Genomic DNA, 12,715 nt, shown 5'->3' on the forward strand with positions numbered 1-12,715 from the left:
TATCTCGATCTTCTAGTACCATGATTCCCAACAGGATGCACAGGCCTCATCAATGGGACATGGCAATATTTTGTTGGGTCATGAGCAGGACGTACACCCTTTGGCTGACTATACTCCAGAGCCTTGATTTTGAAAAACATTTTCATGTGAATGACGGCACGCTCAAATACATTTGCAGAGCAAAAAAGACGCCTGATAGTACTGCAATGACGTTAGGCATTGTATAAAAGGTGTTGTATTCAGACAATATTTTTCATTAGTATAAAATATGTTAAAGGACAATCCAAGAAAAGAAACCAAGTTAATGGTCTTTTAAGCTTCCTTCAGGTGAGTATGCATAAAGTTTTTAGCAACAAAATTTAAAAATCACAAGGGGGCATCAGGATTTTCGAAATACCTCAGTGGGGCATGACCCAAAATCAATTTGGAGCCACTGTTCTAGGACCATTGGTTTGATACAATTACTCCTGGGAAGAACAAAAAAAAATAATAAACACATTCATGATCTTTCTTCTGGCAAAAAAATCAAAATTCCCCATTTTTGCTGGTGGGAGCTAAACCTCTACAGTAGGTTCTCTGATATGCTGAAATATTTTATGTTTCCACTTTTAAGGAAAACCAGGCAAATTTTCTCAGGCTTGTAGCTTTTGATGGGTAACTTTAAACTTATTGAAACATATATATTTGGAACCACATAAAAATCAAATTCTGATCATGTATCTATTGCTATCAAACTTCCATTTCTTACAGTTTTGGTTGTGCCGAGTTGCTCTTACTTACGGTTTGTTACCATAAGCCGTTTGACAGGGACTATATGAGGACATTATTTGATGCTTTTTTTTCTCTTTCCGAAAGAAATAATCATTTCATTTGTAAATCCAGTTTAAAACCTTTCACAGACCCTAATGTGACACTCAAATCCTTATCTTAGGCAAAAGAAAATTTATTAAAAACATACCATATGACTATTTCCAAGTCATAAACTCAACAAGCATTGAATAAAAGCAATTAAATTAAATAAACTTAACAATTAATAAACTTTTGGCAGCCTACTGCCCTTTTGGTTGATACTTGAAAAAACTTTGTTTTCTTGGTGATCAGGGTTGTTTTGGTCTGTCAAAACCATATTAAAAAAACTAAATCTACATAATAACAGCAGATAACAATTATTATTATTTATTGGACAACCCGTCATACAAAAAAAGGAAAAGACGGAGCAATAAACGAAAAAAAAGAGAAAAAAGAAGAAGTACACATAAACTTAGAAGTGATAACAAACTTAGTGACGAACGCTGGAGCTAAGATCTAAATCAGCTCTTAGAACAAATTACAAAGACGATATAGAAAAACTCAATAATACACTGCACTGCAGGTACGTGACATTTTTTGTAAGTAATGAACAAATATAAGCAATCTGAGCATCCTTGCATCAAGCCGCAATTGGTAAAAAAAAAAAAATAATAATCATCAGTGAATTAAAAATATACAGTAGATAATCATATCAACTAGTCTAAATATGACAAGAAACGGCAAAACAATTACTCCGATATACATAAATATCAGAAACAAGGAAATTATCCAATTGCGAATTTTACTTCTTTACTTGAAACAATATGCTTAAAAGAATGGATAATAAATGAACAGTTAAATTATTAGTAATATACGAAATATATTATCAGAAAAAAATTGACACTAAGATTGAGAATAACCAGCGTAGCTTAAATTAGACTCGTACGAAAAGAGACTAAATCATCAATCAGTCTAAAATTGCAACAATCGCACTAAGCGCGAAAAAAAAAACCTAAAACAACGCAACAAATACATCTTAACTACTGGGCCAGTACCGACGAATGTTCTAACTAGATAAGAGTTTCGAGTCCAAGGGGGAAAACTTAATAGATATTTTGCGAACCGGGAGAAGACTGAACGAATTTTTTACTTGTCAGATTTTGAGAGCATTTTCCAAAACGACGATATGTACAGATAATGTGGTAGAGCGACAGAGTTGAAAAGTTTCGAAAGAAGACAGCAGTTGAAGCGTAACTTATTCATTACAAAAGAAGCATATGATAACCCAACTCTACGTTTAATGTGAGCAATTAACAGTTGTTGCGTGTGCATTATTGACGAACCAACGGGAAGACCGAGGTAGGTGATATGATCTACCGGCTTAATCCTACTATCTCCGAGAGGAATATACCCTTGCGATACCTGCCTCCAGTTGAAGAATATAACTTCGGACTTTTCAATATTGAACGAAAGACCTAGCTTTTCATACTTAGATTGTAGCGTTACGACAATCTCGCTAACGTCCTGGATAGTGCGGCTCAAATTCAAAATGTCGTCTGCATAACATATGAGAGATAAATCAAGACTGGCAAAGATGAGAGATGTGGGAACAGTTGACTGTGCATCAAGAACTTCATTATTGAAGAGTGAAGGGGAAGAAACAGCACCTTAACGGGTACATTTTTCAACGTCGACAAAAATATCAGGGGTAGGTGCGTAGATTTGACAGCCGTCAGGTTTAGATAATGGGTGAAGTATTAGGTCAACTTTAAGACCAGAATACATGTCTCGAAGGCTCTGATATATGAAGTCACTCCACGTTTTGCTGAATGGAGTAGCATAGCGGCGTGAATGAGAGAATCGAACGCTTCACGAACATCGTGACCGGCTAACAAGAGAGTTTCACCTGATGCATCAGCATCGATCAAAGCGTTCACGACAACCGACAAAGCGTGGGCACAACCGAGATGTGGCTGGAATCCAAATTGGTAAGGTGGAACATAGCGCTTTGCGTTCAGATGGTCAATGAACGGAAGTTCAAAAAACTTGCAGGAGGTAGAAGCCACCGTTATAGAGTTGACAGACAAGCACTGGGTGGCGAGTTTGCCTTTCTTTGGAATTGGACTGAGATCTCCAATCGAGAAAGAAGAAGGTACAACTCCTTGGGTAACAATCATCTGCATCAAAAGAGCAATATGGCTTACCAGCAGCTCGCTTACCAAAACGGTAATATGGTTACCGAAACAACAAAATTATTGGTTAGACAACCAGGCAGAAATTTATCAAGCTTATCTTCATATTCGGACTGTAGGGCGGCATCTAGCAGGGAGAATTCAGCAGAGAAGTATGAATTCCACTCGGAGTCAGGAGCTTGAGCGGAATAGCTTGAGCAGATAGGCAGGCACACGGAAGATCTTTTGATACATTTCTCCAGAAGGAAGGTTGGGACAGAGAAGGTTGCTGGGATGTCTCTTCAACTATTTGTATCATTTGGAAAGATAGTTTTCTTGCAAACTTTGTTTTGGTAGAAAGACGAATGTCAGAAACCAAGCCAGAGTGAGGAGGGTCACACTAAAGCCACAAATGGTACCAAAATTTGGATTTTCTCCAAACTTCAACTAGGCTCGGATTACTGGACCAATGCTTCATGACACCCCAACATATATGTTTAAGAGTGGTTGTGGGGTGGAAGCAGACTGAGCAAAAGGAAAAGAAATAGATACAGATATTGGAAGGTAGTCTGATAGTTGGAAGTCAGTAACAACAGGAACATGTGACTCTTGAAGAATTGCAGAAGAAATTGCATGGTCAAGGTTTGACACGTGACTTGAATGGTGTGTGTAAGTGTAATCGAGATCCTTCGGCAAGATCCTAAGCCAATTGTCAAAAATAACAGACAAAATAGAAGTACGTAATAACGAGGCGTTAGTTAAATTACAATTAAAATCTCCTATAATAATACAACACTTATCTAACTGGCTAATCTTTGAAAGATCCTAGTTACTCACATGCAAAAGTAATTAAAAATTCCGATTGGTCATTGCTTTTATCACAGGAAGTTTGCCTAAAAGTCCACCATTAATATTCAACGAATGTAGAGTGCAGCAGTAGACAGATCCATATCGTACTATGGGCTTTGCTAGTTGACTGTTGTTATTGGGACACTTTACACTGTAACAAGTATGGCTGGCAACTTTGCATTCTAGACAGAAATTTTTTTTCGGAACACAGAGAGGCAATGTTAGAGGTGTGATCTCATGACCCATAGCGAGAGCAGAGGGCCCGATTGGAGCATTGCGAGGCCAGGTGCCCAGTTTTATGACACGAGAAACAATGCTTTGGGAGATATGCAAATGCTTGTGCAGAAAGCTTTTTGTAGCCAACTTTCACAGACACTTTCAAGAACTGATCCAGGTTTTGTTTCGACTCACGGTAAACCTTGAACACTCGGGACTTTCCGAACTGTGAAACTTTCACGCAATTTGGAACAAGAGACTTGACTTGATTCTCATTGTATTTGGTTGGTATGCCTTTCAGGACTCCTATCAACAGTGGGGATTTCACACTTACCGAGATACTGTTCTGAGCATTCTCGGCAATTTTGTCTGCTGCACACTTTGACTTAACAAAAAGTTTCCATTCTGAAGCCAATTTTTTAAGTTCAGTTATTTCACCTGAGGCCTCAGGGCAAAATTTATCGACAAAGTCCTTACAAGCACTAGGTGAGGTCAGGTTTCCAGGATAGTTCTTTAGTACAACAGCAAACGTAGGAGCTCGGGTAGGGTTAGTTGTTAGGTTGGTATCAATTCTAGCTGGTAAAACAGGGCCCAAATGCGTTACACTCTCTAAAAAGTCGTGAATTTTTCGAGAGAGTCCATTAACTTTCGAGATTAAAGTAGCCAAGACTGCCTCCCCAATTGTTGGGGTTTCAGAAGACGAGAAGATCACAAAAGTGGGAATAGGCAGATTACCCTTTGCCGCCTGATTTAACTGCTTACACAAATCAGCTCTGAATATTCAGCTTCTTATACAAAAACTCTTTAGCACTGATAATAGTACCATGACAAAAAAAAATCACAGCTTTTTTGATAATCAGATCAATTTCTGAACCATCAAGCATGGATCTGGTGACAAGGTTCAGCAACGGATTCAAATAATCTTCATATTTTGATCAGTCATTGCACAAACTAATTATCATAGCCAGGGACAGTCCAGTAATCCAATCAAAATATATATGTAGTAGGTCAATCTAATATGTAGGTCAAATAATGTAATTCAAGTTCAAGGTAAACTATTTTCAAGTTCAAGTCCAATTATGAAATTATTTCAATAATACAGTCTAGCTGCATCTTCCAGATCCTCAGCAATTTTATCCATGGCCTCCACTTCACACCTCCTTAGTTCACAAACCTCACACCTTTTTAGATAATTCTTGTACAAGCCCCATCTGTTCTCTATTAAACATAAAGCTTTTTCACTACATTCAACTATTCCTCAAAAGTCTCTCTCAATTCTCATCCTGGCATCTATCAACATCATAACTTCTGGGAGGTAGTTAAACTTCCAAAATGTCAGCTTTAAACTAACCCTAGACACTACCAGATGGTGATATTCGCTTTTCACGTCAATAACAGCACTCCTATATACCCTAGTATCTTGTATTAATCCTGCCAGTCTTCAGTTTACAATAACATAATCAATAAGGTTTGCTGTCTTACCATCACATGAATGCAATGTTAACTTATGTGCCATTTTATGACCAAACACTATATTGGTTACAACTAGATTGCTATACCTACAAAATTGCAACAGTTTGTAGCCATTGCTGGTTTCTTTTCCTACACCAATTTACCAAGGCTATGACACCATCTATCTCTATGTACACAACCTGGACGTTGAAATCTCCTAATAAAAACAACATATTTCTACCTGGGACCATGTATATTTGATCGATTAGTATTCTATTATCAATACCTTCCCAGCCTAAATAAGACTTAGCAGCTTCCTTGTTCATCATGGGCCCTACTCCCTGTCTATGTACCCCATCCTTCCTGCCTGACTAAACAATTCAATATCACCTAATTTCATGCTTCCTACCCCTGGGATATGAGTTCCTGAAACTCCTAATAAGTCCAGTTCAAATCGTCTGAATTCGTAAGTCAAAATGTCGATACGCTAGTTATTTTTTTAACATTGCAACTTTCCAATATTCATGTTCTACAAATCATTGAAATTATTTTGGCCTCAGGAAAAGCAATGGTCCCAGATACCAGTAAAGGATGGGGAATAATATATCTTCTCAAATCTACACTGAAGCACTTAAGCCAGCTTAGAACCGGACAGAAAGACGTCCCTGAGACCTCCAGTATGAATGAAGGCTTTGTGCAATCCTGGGCCCATTTTGGTCACAACATGGTTTTCAGCACTTGCCAATGTTATTCTATCAACAAGAGTCAAAATCCTACACAGACAATCTCAAGCCTAGAGAATCAATGGTCAGAAAGAAATTTTTGCTAACTGTTTTTTTTTTTTGTTTTTTTTTACATGACTCTTGGCAATATTAAATTCCAGAAGATAAGCCTCAGCCCAATTTATTATTTATTTATTTCCCTCAAAATTGAGGAGTATATAGAATAGCCTACATAAATAAAGCAACAAACAAAGCAATTGATTTTAAATCATCAAAATCAAACATCAAACATTAAAACAAACATCAACAAACAAAACAAAACAACCAATTTTAACTGAGCTTGATAATATAACTGAATAAATACATAAAAAACAAAAACAAACATCAAAAATCAAAACAAGCAGCAACAAACAAAACAACTGATTTTAAATGAGCTTAATAATAAAACTGAATCAATTTGTAAAAACAAGAAAACACAACAACATAAAATCATACATTAATTACCAAGAAGACTAAGATTATTCTGTAAATGATTATTCATGATTTTCATATGACAAGGCTGGTCTGAGAAAAATTAAGTTGTCAACTTACACTGGCTTACAGCTGATAGTAGAAGTAGCATCATTAATTGAGATGTCAAACAGTGCAGGGTTCAGTACACTTCCCTGGGGAACTCCATCCAAACGTTACACCGTGTTAGATTCAGTACACTTCCCTGGGGAATTCCACACAAATGTTAAACAGTGGTAGAATCAGTACACTTCTCTGGAGAACTCAACCCAAAACATGACGAGAGGAAGAAAGAATTTGGTTACCACAGCCATCAAATAGTCAACACACTGACATTACTGGTGGAGAAAATCAAGAAACCAGAGCAGTGATTTCTCTCTAATTTTGACTATACACAGATTAATTGCAAGTCTCTTGTGACAACCTTTGTCAAAAGCTTTACAAAAGTCAAACAGAATCATATCAGCAGGCACCCCTGCATCAGGTAACCTAGTGATGTGGTCATAAAATTCTAGTAGATTAGTATCAATTGATCTTCCAGAACACAAACCATACTGTGAGCTGTGCACAATATTATTTGCTTCAAGATATTGAATAACTATAGAATTGACTATTTCTTCAAAAAGTTTAACAAGCACTGATGTTTTGCTTATAGGATGATAATTTTCAGCCAAATCCTTTCTACCCTTCTAAAATAGACAGTTTCCCAGTCCTGTGGTAATCTGGAAAGACTCAATGATAAGTTGAATAGCAAGGAAAGTAGCTAATACATGCCTGTTTGACATTCATGCAGGATACAAGGATGATTGCAGTCAGAACCAGAAGGTATCTTAGTTTAAAGGGATGCAAGTTCCTTTAGGACCATTGAATCAGTAATTAAAATTGATTCAACTTCAAGCAATACATTGTACACAGGAGGAGGGAAAAACAGTACCAGAATCAGAAGATACAAAAAAAAAGTAGAAAAGCTTGGTTGAAATTTTCAACTTTCAGCTCAAGATCAACAACAAGCTGACTATTGTACGGTATGTCCAGGATTGAATATCTACTGTGATATTTTTGAGAAACATAAAGCCAGAAAGTTTTTGGGTTATCCTTGGCCAAATTTGCCAAAAAAAACTTCTCAACTCCTTGGTGAGGTTTGTTGCCTGGTTACAAAAAGATTTGTATGCTTGATAATTTTTGCCATAACATTTCCATGCTTGATGATTTCTATTATTTAGCCTACAAATTTGAGTTGTGAGAAATGGTAAACTACTAGCCTGATAAGCTCAAAAAATTCTGGTACAAGACTTTTGAGCATGCAAAAGTTCAGCTTTATTACTTGAAGAACTATTTTCAACATTCACAGCAATAAGTTGATGCCAACTCACTTTGGCAAATTTCTTAGAGACTAGTTTGTAATGAGTATATTTTGTTATTTAGGAAAAGGTTTAGTAGTAAGCAAACACAGCTCTGAAATAATTGCAACATGGTCATTGTTTACAATAGATTTTGAACTTTTTCACCAATGGCTCCCCATCATCACTGACCATCAACTCTACAGGATTTTTCTTTATTTTTCTGGACAATGCGATTTGAGGTAATTTATGGTAAGAAGGTCTGGAATACTGAGTATGACCAGATCAAGAATGTTAGAAACTTTCTTTAAAACAAGTTGGTTCACATAGTATTTGGTAGAGAGAATGCTCAGAGAGAGCAGACAGAACAAGATAATTCATAGTGCAAAAGCAATATGCATCAATCAAAACAATTCCATGAAGATTAAAGTCACCCAAGAGGACCAAGATCATAATTTGCACAATCAGATAGCATTACAGCAAAATTTGATTCAGAGTCTAAATTTAGGCTGATAAAAAATCTGTATATTATAAAGTAAGAATTTCTTTACATTAATGTAATTATACCATGTAGATCCTATATTAAACCACTTAACTTTTCAATTTGAAATTTATCTCCATGTGCAAATGAGTTCTTCATTGCCCAAGATTTTATTTAAAGTGTATTGTAATAAAGGAGATGATATTTTGATTTGTAGAAACATACTGGATATTATAAAGTAAGAATTCCATTGTTTTATTTTTAGTTTTTAGGTATTGTTTAAGCAACATATGGGACCATCAGTGGGAGGGGGTGCATTTGCAAGTAAATTGGTAATTATGTTAGCAAAGAGCACTAGCCAGTTATTTAGAAACACATTTTTTAACTTTTATTTAGTATGGACTATTTTGAGTCCCTTAAGGGCTCAAAATATAACTTCCCACAAAAGCAATTATTAAATTATGAAAAAGCACAAAAAAGGCATCAACTGACATATTCAATTTCATCCTAGCTAAATTATTTTGTCAGCTATAAGTTTACCCAAAAAGAAATCAAGCATATATTTTCCAATCAACTCACTAATGAGATTGCTCAGAAATACACATACCTCTAGAATCAAAATTTCATCCTATCTAAATATAATATTCATTTGAGTCAGAAATTAAGTTTACCAGCACCCCCTAACCACTAATGTGCAAATATGGTATGTACCCTGACTTGTTTGTATGCACTGAATTCTCTGTGAGCAATTTTTTTTTCAATTTGATTTAACAGTTTATCAATTGGAAAACTTGCAGCATATATAAAATTCAGGAAATAAATCTGCACATTAAGAGAGATGGGGTGAAGTTTATTTCCAATGCGGATGAATGTTATATTTGGACTCAGAATGAAATTCTGATTCTAGAGGTATTCAGGGGCATCCCAAGGGGGGCGCACTGGCCCCCAAACTGTTTTGTCATTTGGCAAAATTTTCACTGAAGGTGATAATTTTGACAGAATTTTATAAAATGTTGGCAAAAATTTGTAAAACTTTGGCAGAAATTAGTAAAATTTCTGATTTCTGCTGAAAATTCAGCAGAAATCAGGTAGAAATTCAGTAAAATCTACAAATTTTGCCCCCTCCCCAATGAAGAGAGGCTTGGGATGCCCCTGGAGGTATGTCTACTTGTTAGCTATCTCATTAGTGAGTTAATTGGAAAATTTACCAAATCAAACAGGCCTATGCAAGTAGGTTATGTGGGAGTATACCCAATGGATAATATCTAAAAATTTATATTCTATAGAATGTAAAAATAATATCCAATCATACTTAGTTATTGCCTAAATTATCCAACTAGTTAACTATCTGAAAAAATCCTTTTAAGCAAATAAGAAATTATCTAACTAAGAAAATAATTGAAATTTAAAAGAAAAATAGTTTTATCTTGCTAGCCATGTAAAATAAAGCATAAAAGCCAACTTAGTATCTGTAACTAGGTGGATAACACTTTAACTTAATGCTTCTGATATATATCTAACTAGACAGATAAGTCAATTTTTCATGCAAACTAGTGATAATATCCAACTAGTCAGACAATTTTTCTCTTAGACATAGCATGAACATCTAACTTGGTGAATAACACTTTGTCCTAGCCCTTCTAATATTAATCCAACTAGGTAGTTAAGTAGCTTCCTGCCTAATTAAATATATATCAGAAGATCTAAGACTTAGCATTATCCACCTACTTAGATATTCTTGCTGTGCCTAAGAGAAACAATTTATCTGGCTAGTTGGATATTATCCTAAAACTGCATAGCCTAATGGAATTTATTTATCTTCCTAGTTGGATATATATCAGATGTGTTAAGACTTGGTATTATCCACCTAGTTAGATGTTCATGCTGTGCCTAAGAGAAATGAATTATCTAGCTAGTTGGATATTAACCCCAAACTGCTTAGAGAATTTTCTTATCTGCCTAGTCAGATGTATATCAGAAACACTAAGCAACATTATTATCTAACTAGGTAGATATTCTCTCTGCCAAAGAGAAACAATTTATCTGGCTAGTTGGATATAAACCCCAAACTGCTTAGAGAATCTTCTTATCTCCCTAGTTGGATATATATCAGAAAAACTAAGCTACATTATTATCTACCTAGTTATATATTCTTGCTGTGCCTAAGAGAAACAATTTATCTGGCTAGTTGGATATTATCCCAAAACTGTATAATGGAATTTGCTTATCCTCCTAGTTGGATATATATCAGGAGTGCTAAGACTTGGTATTATCCACCTAGTTAGATGTTCATGCTGTGCCTAAGAGAAATGAAATATCTGGATAGTTGGATATTAACCCCAAACTGCATAGAGAATCTTCTTATCTGCCTAGTTGGATCTATATCAGAAACACTAAGCTACATTATTATCCACCTAGTTAGATATTCTTGCTGTGCTTAAGAGAAACAATTTATCTGGCTAGTTGGATATTATCCCAAAACTGTATAATGTAATTTACTTATCCTCCTAGTTGGATATATATCAGGAGTGTTAAGACTTGGTATTATCCACCTTGTTTGATGTTCATGCTATGCCTAAGAGAAATGAATTATCTGGCTAGTTAGATATTAACCCCAAACTCCTTAGAGAATCTTCTTATCTGCCTAGTTGGCCATATATCAGAAACACTAAGCAACATTATTATCCAACTAGGTAGATATTGTCTCTGCCAAAGAGAAACAATTTATCTGGCTTGTTGGATATTAACCCCAAACTGCTTAGAGAATCTTCTTATCTCCCTAGTTGGATATATATCAGAAACACTAAGCTACATTATTATCCACCTAGTTAGATATCCTTGCTGTGCCTAAGAGAAACAATTTATCTGGCTAGTTGGATATCATCCCAAAACTGTATAATGGAATTTACTTATCCTCCTAGTTGGATAGGCTATATATCAGGAGTGTTAAGACTTGGTATTATCCACCTAGTTGGATGTTCATGCTGTGCCTAAGAGAAATGAATTATCTGGCTAGTTGGATATTAACCCCAAACTGCTTAGAGAATCTTCTTATCTGCCTAGTTGGATATATAGGCTATCAGAAACACTAAGCTATGTTATTATCCAACTAGGTAGATATTCTGTATATTGCATAGATAGTCAAATATACAGCGGTCAATATCTACGAAATCATATTATTGAGTTAGGAATAAAGTGAATACACCATTTGATGCCTTTTTTATGCTGATTACAAATATAATAAGCATTTCTATCGGAAATGAATTTCAGCCCCCCCCTAGATATGCAAATTCAGGGTATATATTTCTACATTAGGGGGGGTGGGGGTAAAGTTTAAACTTACCTCCCATTTACATCAGAAACAAAATTTGCAAACACCCACCCCCCTAATGTAGAAATATATACCCTGAATTTGCATATATAGGGGGGCTGAAATTCATTTCCGATAGAAAAGCTTATTATATTCGTAATCAGCATGAAAAAAGCATTCGAATGGTGTATTCACTTTAGTCCTAACTCAATAATATGATTTCGTAGATATTGACCTATACAGCTAGGTAGGTAAAGGTGTAAGAGTCTTAAAAATGTTATTATCTGTCTAGCATATTTTATCTTGATACTAAGTGTAGTTGGATATTATTTTTACATTCTAGAGGCTAGAATGTAATTTTTTTAAGAATATCCATTGGGCACCTTCCCTCATTATCATGGTAAATCTTCATATATAGGCCTAATTACTGCCACCAAGTACTTAGGCCTAGGCTATCTAATTGTAACTCTATCAAAGATAAAAAAGCCAATTCAGCTCCACCCTCAAACTAGGGCTTAGAGGGTAAAGTATCTGAAAGTGGAAAAGAGAAAAAAGAATGAAAAAAATTTCAATTACACAAGAGAAAGGTTTATTATTTAGTCTAGATGAATTTCATTAACTTTTAATTTAAATTTTGGCAAACCTGGCGCTAAAATAAATAAATAAATCATTAAAGATGGCGATACATAGATCTCACATTTCTGCAAAGATTTCCGTTCTTTTATTGCCCGTGCCACATCATAGTCACATCTATCCATAAAGAAAGCCAAATATTATGAATGACATGGCAATTTTCTTGATTTGAGTGTCACACTTGTATTTCAAAAGCAAAAATTAAAATTGCAAGAAAATGGTTTAAAGAGTTTGCTCCAACA

General features: G+C 35.3%; 1 protein-coding gene across 1 annotated transcript in view; it reads right to left on the minus strand.

Annotated features, from left to right (window-relative positions):
• Positions 1-12,438, minus strand: part of LOC148951487 (bumetanide-sensitive sodium-(potassium)-chloride cotransporter-like) — a 199,734-nt gene extending 187,296 nt beyond the window's left edge. The window contains exon 1 of the mRNA XM_089090907.1: positions 12,417-12,438. The gene's annotated coding sequence lies outside the window, so the exon portion shown is untranslated. The remainder of the gene's footprint in view (positions 1-12,416) is intronic.
• Positions 12,439-12,715: the final 277 nt, after the last annotated feature.

The sequence above is a fragment of the Artemia sp. Qi Xiang Cuo genome, chromosome 6 (genome assembly GCF_049724085.1).
Source record: "Artemia sp. Qi Xiang Cuo chromosome 6, ASM4972408v1, whole genome shotgun sequence".
NCBI lineage: Eukaryota > Metazoa > Arthropoda > Branchiopoda > Anostraca > Artemiidae > Artemia > Artemia sp. Qi Xiang Cuo.